Consider the following 5189-nt stretch of genomic DNA (forward strand, 5'->3'; position numbering starts at 1 on the left):
TCTTAAAGGCAGAGATGTAACATCAAGTCAGTGGAAAGGACCTCAAATGAATGTGACTATTCTAAATTTCAATTTGTTTCTAAAGTTACCTGAAGGTTTTATTGAACAGGCAGTTGCTCATGATTTGCATGTGTTAGAGAAACAGCAGAATCAGAATCACCTTCCTAACTAAAGAAGAAAAATAAAAAAATAGTTTTAAAAACATCTTAATATAAACTGATTATGAATACAAGCTGATGATATTACACCTCTGGTCTGCAATTAAAAGACATTCTGAATCCTTCTTTAAAGGCTGAATGATTTTATAAAAGGAATGTTTACTGGTAAGTATGGTGGCTGAACTGGATGAATGAATGTTTGGTCAGTTGATTTGCCATAGTCTATTTTTGTTCCCCTGGAATACAGTTTGTCTTTTCTTGTCTCAGGAAGCATTGGAACCTGGACAAAAAAGGAAATCCTCACCCTGCTAATTTTAATGGAAATTTTATCATTGATTTGAATGGCACTACGATTTGATACAGAATTTCTAAGACCTTGTTTATATAAAAAAAAGAAAAACAAAAAAAATGGACCAACTTCCTTTGGTTGGTAAAACTGCCTTGTATGGAAACTCTTCTTTTTTTTCAGTTGGAGCAACTTGCCGAGACTTAGCTTAGGTGATGCCGATGCAAGTCAGTCTTAAAACACAAGACAAATGTGCACAAAAGGCAGTACCACTAAAATTTTTTCAACTGAGGTAGCTCAACTTTCTTCTGAAGTAAAACTGCTCAGGTGACCTTACACACCAAACTGAGAATATTGGATACACTGCTGCTATAACACATACTGATCAGTAGTTCTGAGCGGGAGAAATCCTCTTCAGCTCCAGTGGAAACAAAAAGACATTGGGAAAAAACCCCCATGGATCTTGATGAAATTCTAGTCATGGATAAGTTTCCAGGTAGGACTACAACCCAGGAAACACTTGTTTTTAAGTTTTACCTCCTTTGGTTATGCCAACAATGGACAGCTAAGGCTCCCTTGGCAAAGTGCCACAGGGGCACATTCCCTGAGCGCTGGCAACATGAGCTCCCACCAGCTAGTGATGCTTGTTCCGCCCTGCTCTAGTTATTAGGGAAATCCTACCGTGGTCCAGGTGCTGTAGACAGTTTCTGTACCTACCATCCTCTCTGTACAACCTTTCCTCTGTGACTGCTGCAGGGGTAGACCAATGGCAGGTACTGTAAACCATTCCTGCATCAAGGTCACAGTATGAGACTTGTAAATTTACTGGAAACGACCCAAATAACCAGTGCAACCAGTGAGGAAGCGTTTCTCTTAAAATAGAACCTGCTTTGCCCTAATTGCTTTCTCTTCTACTTTTACACCCTATTCAGTATTACTGCTACTGTGAATATGTTAATGTATAATAAGCCTCTTCTGTTTCATTTGCACTTGAGAGCTCTGCTTTCTGTAATACTATACAAATGATCCTTATCCAAATCTGAGCTGGTTTTGCCACAAATTACACTAAAAGGGCTTTGGATCAGAATTCTAGAAACTGCCAAAAACTACAGCACAACTTTTGCCAAGAGTAGCAAACAGTTTCCCCCAAAACCAACCCCCAGTATTTTGCTTATACCAAGAATACAGCTTCAGAAAATGCTGCCACATATTCCAGAGAACACCTTTTAGTCAGGAATTACCGAAAGAGTTTGATTTTTTTTTTTCAGGGATGTTTGTTAAAAGGGGATCTCATTTCAAACAACCTTGTGCTCCCGAAAGATTGTGAGAGAGAGCACTGCTCACTGCAACACAGTAATGGCTATTTTCCATGACACAGTGGAAACTTTATTACTTGTTCTTGCCAGCACAAGCCTTTTGACAGTGGAATCAGTGTATATGTAATAATAATGCATTGAAAAAGGCAACAGAATTTTGAAATGCTCTACTGGAAAAAGATCTGGATCCCAGATCTCTGGGAACATAATGTAAGCATCTTGGAAGTTCTGTGTCTGTTGAGCAATGCTCACTGAAATATCCCCAGCATGAGTTATCTGAGAGTCTGCGTACAAGGAAAGACTGATGAGAACAGAGCTGAGCACATTAAATTAATTGCACATCTGGATCATGGTTCTGAATCCAGGTATCTGAAAACTATGAATGACCTCATGTAAAAAAAGAAACTTCTGCAAGCTCTTCCTTAGTCAGATATATAACAATTCTGTGCCTTTCTAGGAGTCTCCATTATTTTCTTCTATATTATTTATTGTAATACAGAACAGTTTCTATGATAACTGTATAGGAACGCACATGGTCATCAGATCTGTAAGAGAACACTCAGAGTTGATTGCAGATTCGCAGTACAAGCCTGATTCTGTCTGTAATTCAGGAAGTCCAACTCCATCTACACATTTATCACATTTATTTTTTTTTTCTGAGATATCTTTTGCCATCAGAGGTAGTATTTTCCCAGACCTGAAGGTGGAACTCTTGTTCCTTTGATGATCTTTACATGAGTGACATAGCATTTTGCATTGTCATTTTTTCCTTGAGGAGATTTGGACTTCTCTGAAGTCACTGCTGGGTTGTCTGGACGATCACAATAGCACTGGTGGCAGAACTGGACAGTCAGGTATGAACGTCATGTTCACAAGGAAATGTGCCAGGAGCTCTTCAGATGTTGCCTGTTAGAACTCATTAAAAAAAAAAAAATCTTTCCTTTTGGAAATATCATTGTGATCCTGTTCCTTCTTTTGCTGCTACATAAGTGGACTTCTCGGTCTTTTTCTGGAGTCACCAAGTTTAAGGAAAGGAAAGAATAAGTATAACCTTGTGGTCATACAAACTCCATATTGGACTGCATGGAATCTCTGCCAAAGTATTCTGCTTGTATGTTTGACTTACAGTGCATCTTTGAAAAATCTCTATTTTTTTACTGAAAACTTTGTACTCTTTCAAAACAGATTCACAGGCAATATAATCCTATAGTCAATGAAGATGTGCCATATTTCTAGTCTCATTTTTATTTTAGTTTTGCTTTCAGAATTTTGTAATTTTCTGAAAACCAACACTTCTACTCTTCAAACAGCTCTAACCCAGACAAGTACTACTATGCTTCTGACAAAGGTATCTCTTCACCCACATTGGATTAAGATTTTAGAGTATCTCATGTTAATGCAAATTTGCCACACCTTTCATAACTTTCTTCTGGACTCTTTTCAATTTTAAACATCCCTTTGAACTGTTAATGCTCAAACCAAATGCATTATTTTGATAATGGTTTCATAAGGTCTATAAAAAGGGGGGATATCCACTCCAGTTGTATTTGATGTTCCTCTGGTTTCACTTCAGAGTATTAGTTAACAAAAGCTTTGCTCTGAGAGCTGATGTTCAACTGCTCATATCCAGGTCCTCTTTAGCACTGTCTCATGCCAGTCATTTTCCCTCAGATTCCAGGTATACCTTTGAGGTTTTATTTGAATGTACAACGTCCAATTTGACCAGCTTCAGAGGAGTATTTTTGCAAGTGAGAAGAGTTTACAAAGTAATTCAAAGGAGTTTATCTAAGTGAACGGCCCTTACCTTTATTTACAACATCAAAGTAGTCATTTGGTATTTTTGTCTAGGTGATTTCTCACAGCACCAGGCCAAGAATAACACCAAAACAATCTTATGACAAATCTTCACTTACAATTACTCCTCCTGAGAACTGTCACCTGAATCACTTATTATGAACTCCACAGAATTTGCATTTCACATTGTATGTGTGAGAATAGCCTACTGCTCTACCTCATATGGAAGCTATTACATCAACATTACCGCCTTTATCAGCCAAACTTAAATTCAAATGCATTTAATCAAATCTTTTTCATAAAAATGTGTGAACCGGCATTTAGTTATTGGCACTTAATTGACTGTATCCCAGGTCAGCACTTCCATGTTTCTGTTTCATATTTACATCAAACTGTCAATGCCAGGCTAGCCTGTGTCATTCTCTTCAGTCTTTTTAAATATATGTACAGTGTAACACATTTTTATAGTACTCTGGCATTCCATTGACATTCCAGAAGTCGTACTGTGAATAACCGAACTAATGAAGGCATGAGATACTGTGGATTTGGATCCTTTAGCCCCTTAATAACCTTAATTAGAATAATTAAAATTTATTCTACATTAGCCCTATGAAAACTCCATCTAGCAGTAAAGTGGATGGCTAATATATACACACTGACTGTCTGACTGTCTGCTGCTAACAAGCATGTGTAAGAGCTGAGGTTTTTGCTTGTTATTCTTTGGCTGAGGAAATAAATTTAGGTTTGTTTCCTCAGTGACATATCAATTTCCACAAAACTTAAAGGATCGTAATGACTTTCTCCAAATTAGATTGGAACTGGCCAAAAGGGCATGGAATGACAGATGAACAGATTATACAAGTCTTGTTCAGAACATCAAAATCAACGTACGTTGGAGATCTTCAGTTTGTTCTATTAATGCTGCCGAGTTTAGTTAAAAAGTGGTGTAATAGTGACATAACATAGTTGCTCTACAGATATTGCCAGGTAGCCAGACAGTTTTACACTTCTATTCAGAGGTGATAAAATGATCAGAAGTGATACTAGGCTGCCCTTGGAGGTTCTGCTCTACCTGTCGCAGAGGTGCGGGCATTCCTGCTGGGAGCAGGTGCTCTGCCAGCCAGGAGCTGCGGTGTTGGGGGAAGATCCAATGGTCAGTGCCAGACACAAACAGAGTACACTTATTTTCAAATTTATTTTCAAAACATGCCGAGGGAATGGCCTGAAGCTGTATCAGGGGAGTTTTAGGTTGGATATTAGGAAAAGGTTCTTCACCCAGAGGGTGGTTGGGCACAGGCTCCCCAGGGAAGTGGTCACAGTACCAAGCCTGAGTGAGTTCAAAACGCATTTGGACAACGCTCTCAGGCACATGGTGTGACTCTTGGGGATGTCCTGTGCAGGGCCAGGAGCTGGACTTGATGATCCTTGTAGGTCCCTTCCACCTGAGAATATTTTACGACTCTACGAAAAGTTCTTAAAATTACGGCGGGAAACTATGGTTCTCCTTTAGAAGAATAAATTAAAATTTTCTGTGCCTATAAGCCCTCACCCAAGTCTCCGGGTACTCCCCTCCTGGCCAGGGCAGCTTCTCTACCTCTACCTCTACCTCTACCTCTACCTCTACCTCTACCTCTA

The sequence above is a fragment of the Corapipo altera genome, unplaced genomic scaffold (genome assembly GCF_003945725.1).
Source record: "Corapipo altera isolate COAL_440 unplaced genomic scaffold, ASM394572v1 24b, whole genome shotgun sequence".
Classification (NCBI taxonomy): Eukaryota; Metazoa; Chordata; class Aves; order Passeriformes; family Pipridae; genus Corapipo; species Corapipo altera.